At 48.3% G+C, this 10,632-nt stretch overlaps 1 long non-coding RNA gene across 4 annotated transcripts; it reads left to right on the top strand.

The window, feature by feature from the left end:
• Window positions 1-347: 347 nt before the first annotated feature.
• On the top strand, window positions 348-9,343 carry LOC134738401 (uncharacterized). 4 transcript variants are annotated; one of them, XR_010124110.1, is made up of 4 exons: window positions 348-482; window positions 2,827-3,517; window positions 4,717-4,786; window positions 5,900-9,343. It is a non-coding gene; the product is annotated as an uncharacterized LOC134738401 (long non-coding RNA). The 4 variants fall into 4 exon arrangements; XR_010124119.1 differs by lacking the exon at window positions 2,827-3,517 and having other exon boundaries at window positions 352-482; XR_010124108.1 differs by lacking the exon at window positions 348-482 and having other exon boundaries at window positions 697-3,517.
• Window positions 9,344-10,632: the final 1,289 nt, after the last annotated feature.

Raw genomic sequence — 10,632 nt, 5'->3', positions numbered from 1 at the left:
GCACAGGCGACGCAGCGCTCCACTGGCCCGGAATGCGCACCCCGGGGGAAATGGAAAGTGCCATTGAAATGTCAGATGTCACCGTCTTCATCAGCACTCTTGGAATTTTGGCCAAAGTGGCTTCTTCTTTTGCCGAGACTTGACTCACTCCCGGCAGAGGGATGATAGCGGCCTCGCCCCGAGCTTTTATCCGGCTGCAGGCGTCATTCTTGGTCGCCTGTGTGTCCAGAGCCCCCGCGCAGGAAGGGAGCACAATTCCCACTGCGCCCGCTGGGTGGCGCTAGCGCCGCGCCGTGTCCCGGGCTGAAGGGAAACCGCGCTGCCCAGTGCCCGGACGCCCCCGCGCCCTTGTCCGGCCCCGCGCGCTGCAGCCACCGCCTCTTCTCGGCTTCCTCTTGCTTTCCAGTAACTCTCCTCCTGGGGAGAAGGCTTTTCACGGAGCAGGCTCACAGCCTACGGGGCTGGCCTCGGACTGGATGGGGGTAAGGACGGGTGGCGGCGCTCGCGCCGAGCGAACGGAGGGTTCAGGCGGCCGGTGATCAGGGCCGGGCTGCGGCCGACGTCTTGGGTGAGAGGCCCACCCCGAGCTCTGGGCCAGGGCTCGCGGCTCTCGTGCAGATGCTGGGCGGGGAGGTGTGGGGAGGGGGCTTCCCCAGGCGGGACAACCGGAGGGGAATGGGGTGTGCAGGCGGGGAGGGGAGGCGTGGAGCGCCCGGCCTGCAGGCACTGGGCGGCGCCCTCCCGCCTCCTCTTCTCCCGCCGGGTGCCTGGTGGCTTGGCCTCCCCTCCAGAGCTTCGCATATCCTGGCGGGAGCCGGCGCTCTCTCCATACTTAGGACTTGACCCTTCTTCCACACCCGGGCAGGGAATCATTTGCCCAATCCGAATTTGATTTTCTGCTTGTGAGAGGAGAAACCGTTGACAGTGTCGCATGGACAGTGTCGGGGAAGCCGAGACGTAGACCTGGAAGCCTATACCAGAGGCCTTGTGGACAGCTTTGGAGCATGCATCTTAAGGCACACCACCGGTTTCTGCTGCTTTGGCACAGCCACGCAGCATCTAGGATGCTTCTCTGCACGCAGCAGAGGCCTAATCCGTGCACCCTCTGACAGTGTTGGAGGGAGCTGGGGAGCAGCATCAGATTAACAGCCCCTGGGCTATTTGTATGACGTGCAGATTTCACCCTCTCATTCTTAAAGGGTGAAAGGCTCCAATTCAGAAAGGCGAAGATGGGGCCCAGGAATCTGCAGTCTGCGTAGGTTTTTGTTTTTTGTTTTTTGTTTTTTTTTGATGGAGTCTTGCTCTGTCACTCAGGTTGGGGTGCAGTGGCGCGATCTATGCTCACCGCAACCTCTGTCTTCCAGGTTCAAGCGATTGTCCTGCCTCAGCCTTCCGAGTAGTTGGGACTACAGGTGCACGACACCACACCTGGCTAATTTTTGTATTTGTAGTAGAGACGGGGTTTCACCATGTTGGCCAGGCTGGTCTTGAACTCCTGACATCAAGTGATACGCCCACCTTGGCCTCCCAACGTGCTGGGATTACAGGCACGAGCCACCGCGCCTGGCCAGAGTTTGCATTTTGTTGTTGTTGTTGTTTGTTTGTTTGAGACGGAGTCTCGCTCTGTGGCCCAGGCTGGAGTGCAGTGGCGCCGTCTCGGCTCACTGCAACCTCTGCTTCCCAGGTTCGAGAGATTCTCCTGCCTCAATCTCCCAAGTAGCGGGGATTAACAGGCGTGCACCACCATGCCTGGCTAATTTTTTTATTCTTAGTAGAGACAGGGTTTCTCATGTTGGGCAGGCTGGTCTCAAGCTCCTGATCTGCCCGCCTTGGCCTCCCAGAGTGCTGGGATTACAGGTGTGAGCCACCGCGCCTGGCCTGTTTTGTTTTCTTAAATCCAGAAGTTCTGATTCAAGCCTAAACCTGCCACTTCCATTCCCAATCCTCTGAGCTTCATGAGCTCCAGACACAGGGCTGTTAATCACAATTTCTTTAATTCTTTATATCTCTTGTGGAATTAGAGGGGTAGATGTTCTTTTTGGGAAAAACATTAGAAAATGCCTACATGTCTTTATTGAAAGAACTTAAAAACAACGTATTTCTCTAGGGTTTATTTTCCCTCACGGCTCTCAACCTTCTTAAAAATATAAGGTTGGTGGATTAATTATACTGAAAGTCTTCAGTTGGATATTTTATTATTGTATTTTTAAAGTCGTGTTTTGTAATTGCCCTGACAATGTAAGGAATGATATTTGTGAGGGTGAGTCAACAACACCTTCCCTGTTGGTGTCTGCCCTCTAATAACCCCACGGGCTGGATCCCCAGCACCTGGAAGGAGGCATCATGGAACGTTAATAAGGAGGAAGGCTGGTGCTGGCGCCTGGAACACTTCAGAGACAGAAAGCAGTGACTAGGCCAGACAGGCCCGTTGTTTTTGCGCTTTGAGAGAGAAGTGAGAAATGGAAAATAGTCTCTTTATCTTCTCAGCAAATACAGCCTATGCTCAGAATTTCTCCGACTTCCTATCTCTGAGATGCCAGATGCCCAGTTCCATGGAATTATGGCAAGCGAGAAACTGTCATTCATAAGAGTTCAAGAAAATGAATGTTCTCTCAACTCTGTGACGGCCAGTGGGTTCCAGGCGAGATGAGACAACTTGGTGAGGGCCGTAACTGAGCTCCCAATGCATTTAGAAGCCTCTGGATGGCTGGGGGGTGCATTCCAGCCGTGCTGGAAAAATTATATTTTGAAGTTAAATCTGGTAGTGTTTTTTCCAATATTGAATAGGCCTCAGGAAAGAGATAATACATTTCCTTCTTTGTTCAGAGGGTGCTCAACTTGCTGGAGTCATCTCTGCTATGGCTTTATTTGCCAACAACAGAGAACTTGCTCTGCAGCAGCCCCAGGCTCTCTGGGGACCCCACAGGCTGTGCAGATCCCCCATCCCAGAACCACAGAAGGAGACGGAGCAGAAGCACACCCTGTCTTCCAGGCCCAGGACAGCTGCTGAGCTCCAGGACACGGACTCTTGAAGGTTGATTTTAACTACCTACTAAGCTCCACCTGAACCAGTTCCACTTCTTTAACCTTCTTGTGATCCCTGTGAGGGGTCTGTGGTATTGCTATTTGCAAGTAAAGAAAGTGAGATTGAGGGAGGCTGAAAGACTTGGCCCCAAGTCACAATGCGCCGCTGAATGTGGTGCTGCCTACTGGATATCCTGGGTGCTTCAACATCAACAGCTCTTGGCAAGTGAGTACACCATGAAGGATGGACGAGGGACACGGGGGAGCAAGCCCAGCTGCACGGTTCCGGCTCTTTCCGCCACATCACAGCTTCTGCAGTTGGGAAGCCAGAACAGTGATCTTCAGTTTGTTCATCAAAGGGCCAAGAAATCTGTGTCCTCACCTTCTCTGCTTCAATTCTGGTGCTGCTTAAGCCGATTATCATTTCATGCCCTAAACCAAAAAATAAACTCTACAAACATCAACATTACATAGGACAGGATCTGGCCCACAGGTAAGAAAAGCACCTACAAGAGAGCTGCATGGAGCTGTGGGTGCATTTCCTGTTACCGCCAGGGCATCCCAGAACGCTGACAAAGAGAAAACTAAGACCTTCCCACTCTGATTTGTTACATGTCATAACACCAAGCAAGTGACGGAGGGGACAATTATGGGGCCCAGAGGAAAGTGCCTGTATCGTGTAGACAAAATCCAAACCAGCTTGTTTCAGACACAACATTTTGCTTTGGAAACTTCTGAAACTTCCATGGCCCTTGAATATAGCAGAGATGATCTAAAAATTTTAGAAGCGGTTGAGGTACCCGTGGTAGAGGCAAGGCATGGGAGTGGTGATCTTTAAGGGGCTTGTCTTTAGTTTGAGGGCCACACACAGAGGAGGTGGGCGGAAAACTGAGGTCTCCCCAGAGCAGCTTTCCAGACAAAAACTTAAAGAAAAAATGACCAAGAAAATACCTGATAGAATTGACAATGCCATGAAGTGAAAAGTTTATCATAAATTCTAATAAAAACTACCATGGGCTAGGCGCAGTGGCTCATCCCTGTAATGGCAGCAGTTTGGGAGGAGGAGGCTGGAGGATTGCTTGAGGCCAGGAGTTTGACACCAGCCTGAGGAACAAAGTGAGACTCTGTCTGTATTTTAAAAATATACTTTAAAAAAATTTTTTAAAAAACAGCAGATGGATATCCCTGCTGTATTTGAGACCTGGTTTTGGTTCGGCCTCCTCTAGGGAAGCTCACAAGCAACACTAGAATCTCAGCTCTTTCTGTTCACTGATGTAATCTGAGAGTTCTCTTTTTTTTTTTTTTTTTTTTTTTTTGGCGACAGAGTCTCGCTGCGATGCCCAGGCTGGAGTCTAATGGTGTGATCTCGGCTCACTGCAACCTCCGCTTCCCTGATTCAAGCAATTCTCCTACCTCAGCCTCCTGAGTAGCTGGGACTACAGGCGCCTGCCACCATGCGCGGCTAAGTTTTGTATTTTTAGTAGAGACCAGGTCTCACCCTGTTGGCCAGGCTGGTCTTGAATTTCTGACCTCAAGTGATCCACCCACCTCGGCCCCCCAAAGTGCTGGGATTATAGGTGTGAGCCACCACACCCAGCCCATCTGAGGTTTTTCTAATGTAGAGAATATACCATAGTGTTTTAAATAATCCACCCTCTTACATTTGACTGCACTCCCTTCTTCAACACACAGATTGGGGGCAGGAGCTGCTTTTTCAATGAGAAGAATGAACAGACCTAGTAGGCATTGCCTTTATACCCAGGTAAGAGGAATCTCAGCCTTGGGACAGCACTTTCAAGGGCTAAGCCCATAGGCCATCCTTCTAGAACATTCTCTGGGTAGCTAGGGCTTCATAAGTCACTTGCTGGGTTTGTCCTCCCTGAGTGGACTGTGTTGTTGGTGTGCACACCTGTATTTCCATGGAATGGTATTTTAGTCCTGCTGCTATAACAGAATACCTGAGACTGAAAAATGTATAAACAATAGACATTTATTTCTTATAGTTCTGGAGGCCAGGAAATCCAAGATCAAGGCACCAGCTGGTTTGGTGTCTGGCGAGGGCTGCTCTCTACTTCCAAAATGGTGCCTTGGGGCTGGGCGCGGTGACTCATACCTATAATCCCAGCACTTTGGGAGGCCGAGGCGGGCAGATCACCTGAGGTCGGGAGCTTGAGACCAGCCTGGCCAACATGGTGAAAACCCCATCCCTACTAAAAATACAAAAAATTAGCCGGGCGTGGTGATGCATGCCTGTAATTCCAGCTACTTGGGAGGCTGAGGCAAGACAATTGCTTGAACCCAGGAGGCAGAATTTGCAGTAAGCCGAGATTGCACCACTGCACTCCAGTCTGAGTGACAGAGTGAGACTCTGTCTCAAAAGACAAACAAAAAACCAAAATGGTGTCTCATTGCTGGATCTTCCAAAAGGGATGAATGTATGTTCTCGAATGACAGAAAAGACAGAAGGGCAGAAAGTGTCCAAACTCACTCCCTCAATCCCTTTTATAAGGTGCTAATCACTCCCTAAACGCCCCATCTCTTATTACTGTTGCACTGGGGATTCAGTTTCAGCATGAGTTTTGGAGGGATACAGACAGTCAAACCACAGCATTGTGCACACTCCTTTTTCTATGGAATGGCCAAGGCGCAGCTATTTGCAAGGGCTCTGACAGAGCTCCGCTGTGGAGCTGGGGTGTCCACATGCCTGTATGGAAGAGCTTTCATGGCACCGGAGCCTGGTGGGAAGAGAAGCGGGCTGGGCTGTAGGCTGGGCACCAGGGACTATCACCTTGTGCCACCACATTTAGTGGGAGTTCCAGAGAGGCCACAAATTCTTCATTTGAACTGGACTCCCCAGCCTCGTGTTCCTCTGCAGGATGTAAAAGGTAATGCCAGCAGACGGTGGCAGTGCTGGAGGCGCCTGGTGGGCAGAGGTTACCTGGCTGGAGTGGCAAGCGTGAGGAGATGCCTCCCAGCATAAGGAATGTGGGCTTCTGTTGGATCTCTTGTTCCAGGCCCCACACATGTTCGAGGCAGCCTGGGTATGTCTTGGCCTGCTCAATCCCTCAAAGCCCTGTTTAATTCTCATCTTGCTGTCACCTATGTAGTGCCAAGAAACAAGTCACCAAAATAATGAAATGCTGACCTAAGCTTAAAAACAAAACCATGAGGTCTTTCTAAATAAATTATGAAAAAGCGCAAACTGCAGCTCCCTGTAATGATTTCAAAGACTCCGTTCCAAGAATGCATTAATTTAAAAAGGGAGTATAAGGCAAAGGGGGGTGATTAGAAGAGGAAGGCAGCTGACATCAAACTGAATATACCAAGTTTCCTCCTCAAAAACAAGTGTGCATTATTTGTGGTGACCATTCTTGGTATTGTTCTATTGCTGTAAAACACAGCATAGCATCATTCTTTTAGATGCCATTCATTTCATATATGGGTAAATGTACATGGTTAGGCTAGACTGGAGTGCTTGTCTACACTGCTTAAAAGAAAAGATTTACTAAGAAAATTCGAAGGACAAACAAGAGTGCAAAGGGAATGTTAGGTTTAATTAAGAAATCAGCTCTTTAAAGGGCTTAACCAGAATAATTGTTGGTATGCAAGTGGGGTTGTGAATTATAAATGAATCATCCGTTCTTTGAAGGATGATCTCTTCTTGGAAAGACTTGGGGAGCATTTTAAGTTGTTGAAGGCCAGGTGTGGTGGCTCATGCCTGTAATCGCAGCACTTTGGGAGGCCAAGGTGGGTGGATCACCTGAGGTCAGGAGTTCGAGACCAGCCTGACCGACGTGGTGAAACCCCATCTCTACTAAAAATACAAAAATTAGCTGGACGTGGTGGCATGTGCCTGTAATCCCAGCTGCTTAGGAGGCTGAGGCAGGAGAATCACTTGAACCTGGGAGGCAGAGGTTGCAGTGAGCCAAGATCGTGCCATTGCCCTCCAGCCTAGGTGGCAGATAATAATAATCTGAGTCGTTTTAAGCCGGTAACATTTGTTAGGTGTTTATTACATGCTAGTTCCTCAGTTCCAAGTATTTAGTCTTCACAACAGGCCTATGATTATGACCATTTTATAGAGGAGGAAAATGAAGGCCTCTAAGTATCTTGCCTGAATTACCTAGCTAAATGCTAGGAAAGCAAAGACAGGTACAACAGGCTGTCTGCCTTTAAGAAGTTTACTACCTTGTATTTTTTAATGTAAATTCTCTAATAAGTTCAGGCCAGCTTCCTCTTCCAGCTCATGTGAATTTGGTGAATTTCAATAAAATAAAACAATATGAAAAACATTTCTATGCAATTAACTGTTAATTATTATTAATTATAATAGGAATGAGGGGGAAAGCTGTCTTATAGAATATTGAGTCCGCACTTGAGAGTCAATTGCCTGAAGAACATTCTTATTTCCAGTTTGTAGCATGGTCTTTTTACGCCTGAACAATGACAAAAAGAGTGATGATTTTGTAACAAAACCTCAGGGACGCTATTAACAAGTTGGCATTTCTAATTCGTGTGGAAATGCTATTTTATTTATCAGAGAATTGTAGCAGTGGTGTTCATTTAATTAAGAATCTGATGTTGCGTAAGGGCAATTGAGTGAAATTTATAATATCGTAGACAGACATGTATGCAAACACAAAAGAAAACTGGTTAAGGATCTAAGTGCCAGCTTATTTTCCCTTGAACAGCCCATTTTTACATGATTTGTGAGCTGTTTCATAAAGGAATCATGCAAGTATATTTTATCCTTTTAAAGATATTTTACAGTAAACTCATCTAACTAGTAATTGTACAAGGCTCATAAATAGTCAAAAAGAAAAGTGCCTGTAACTTTTGACAATATTGAAGGTGACTATCTCTGTATTAGAAGGCAGTTTAGGATCTAGTAGCTTTCCCAACTGCAAGTAAAGTAATGGCATATTCTAAATTATATGAACAACATCATAAAACCAAAAAGGTAAAGAAAATAGGTTTGAATGAGAAAGTATTCTGAGAAAGGTGGAGAATGGGTGTCAGATATGGATTGGAAGGAGACAAGAGATTGGAAAGGTGACAGAAGAGAGCCCCCACTACTATTGGTGGCTACTGCCTGCACCTTCACCAGGAAGTGTTGCTCACCTGTCCAAGCCACAAATTCTGGTCATCTTGTAGATCCAAGTGCCTCCAGGTGAATGTGCCACTTCCAAGGCCCAGCCTTCCTAAGCCACCTCACCTCAAGGTCTGGATACATTTGTTCACAGTATGCACTTTTTGAGTGCTAATTATGTGCCAGGCACTGGGCCGGGTCCTGGGGACACACCCAGGAACAAGGAGAGCAGGTACCTGGCCTCTTGGAGCTGACACTCTAGTCAGAGGAGACAGTCTGGAAACACATAAATAAATAATTGCAAGAGTTGCAGATGGCAATTTGCGCTGAGAAAATAAAGCAAGGTAAAGAGATTAAGTGTGAGAGAAGAAAAGGGGCTGTTTAAAGAGGTGGTTAGGGAAGGCCTCTCTGAGGTCAGGACATCTGAGCAGGGAAGGAGCCAGCGATGGGAAGCACCAGGGGCGGGGGGAGGACACTCCAGACAGAGCAAGTACAAAGGCCCTGGGGCAGGAAGGACCCTGATGTGCTGGATGAGGAGCAAGAGGGTGCCAATATCGCTGAGCTGGAGAAGAGGAAGAAAAGTGGGAGAGGAAGATGAAGAAGTCACAGAGGTCAGGCCATGTGGGCCTTTTAGGCAGGGCCAAATGCTTGGATTCTCTTCCAAGGAGAATGGGAAGTCGTTGGAAGATCTTAAGTAGGGACATGATAAGACTGATTTATACTTTCCAATTATTACTCTGACTCTCTCTGGGGACCAGATTATAGGAAGATGATAATAAGGTGAGTGAAAAGAGTGACCAGTTGTGGCATCCGCCTCCTTCCACAGAGGTGAGTACAGGCTGAAGTCTTGTCCTTAAGATGCTTCTGTGGAAGTTACAGGGAGCTGACCCTGGCCTTGGAACTAACTGTGGTGGGATCAGAGAGGGGGGAAGCAGAGATGGTGCAAGCTTTGGCCCAAAGATCAGAAGCAGAAAGGACTCTGTGCCTCTGGCAAAAGGACAACTCCATGTTTTCTGTGCAAACATCCAAGTTACCATTTCCCCAGGTGACACTGCAGCTGTGGGGCCTGTGAACAGGACAACAGCTAACCATTCTGAATTAAAAAAATCAAGGACAGTACCCTCATGTTTATAATATAGGGGTCAAAGCAAAATCCATTGACAAGCATTTCCTTTAAAATACAGGGAAGGAAGATTCCATTGTCTACAAATTCTAATGGAAATTAATAAAGATGAGCAAATACCACAAACGTTGTCTTTATTCTGTGTGGTGTCCTGGTTATATGAGTATTTACAGAAGTTTTTCTAGCTTCTCTGTTGTCTCAACTCCCAACTGTCTGTTTTTCCCCATAAGGGTTTAAATTCCTCAACCACGAATTGTCCTGCCGCTGAAGTTTGCAGCCTAATCCCATGCAGGGTTTAGAGGGGAATCGTTTGGTTTGGAATGACTGGAAATCAGGGTGCCTGCTTGGGGAGGGGGTTTATGAATCTAAAACGACAGGTAGGGGTTAGCTGTGGAAGGGGAGAAAGCCTTCATTTTAAAGTGGTGAGGTCCCGGTGTCCCTTGGCAGGCATTGCTGCCCTTTCACGCTGGTCTTCACCTTCTCCAGCCAGGCATCCCAACACACAGAGTCCTCGGGGGGCCAGAGTCACCCTGTGTGGAAGTGGGAGAAATGCTCTCCTAAAGGGGCCTCTAAAAAGTGCTGCTGCACGTGACTGCATGGGTGTGCGTGACTGCATGGGTGTGCGTGAGTGCATTAAGCAATGTTTAGTGCAATCGTACATCCAGATTTTACTTACGACTCCCTCTGTCCTTAGGAGTAATAAATCAGGGCCAGGTATCTATTTGGCTCTATTAACCAAGGGCCAAGTTAGTGCCAAGCACTGGCCTTTCCTCCTCACGAGGTCCAGCCTGCCCTGTCTCTTAAGTTCTTTCTCAGGTCAGGCAGCATCTCTGGCTCTCAGTAAAGAGACTTTGGGTGGCTCAATCCCACCAGTTCGTCTGGCACATCTAGACACATGCACCCCATCCCATGCCCACCCCAGCTACCTAAAGCAAGGGGGTGATATGAGCCAATCTATGTTTACATAAAATTAGATGGCAGCCAGGGAAAGAATGATTAGCCTGCAGCAGAATCTCCTAGACAGCTGGTTGGAGGTAAAGGTTCCTGTGCCCTACCTGGAAATTCTCATTCGCTAGGCCAGGGCAGGGCCTGAGAATTTGCATTGTAAGCATGTGTACTTGCTCCCTCACCTCGTGATTCTGACCGTTGGCAGACCTTATCAAACACTGGCCTAGAGAAAAGCTAAGCTGGTGGCCAGATCAGTATGGAGCTTGGATTGTGGGTGAGAGTTGGCAAAGGCCTGACTGAAGCAGGCGCCACCATAGAGAGGAAGAGAAGCTGGATTCCAGGGAGAGAACAGGGAGCGAGGACGGGCCCTGGCTGGGTGGGGAGAAAAGGAGGAGGGCAGGGAAGAGGCTGCCCCCAGGGCGGCCTCCTGACCAGCACCTGCTTTTCT

The sequence above is a fragment of the Pongo pygmaeus genome, chromosome 1 (assembly GCF_028885625.2).
Source record: "Pongo pygmaeus isolate AG05252 chromosome 1, NHGRI_mPonPyg2-v2.0_pri, whole genome shotgun sequence".
Lineage (NCBI taxonomy): Eukaryota > Metazoa > Chordata > Mammalia > Primates > Hominidae > Pongo > Pongo pygmaeus.
The sequence above is the reverse complement of the archived record's forward strand: the minus strand, read 5'-3'. Positions and strand labels throughout refer to the sequence as shown.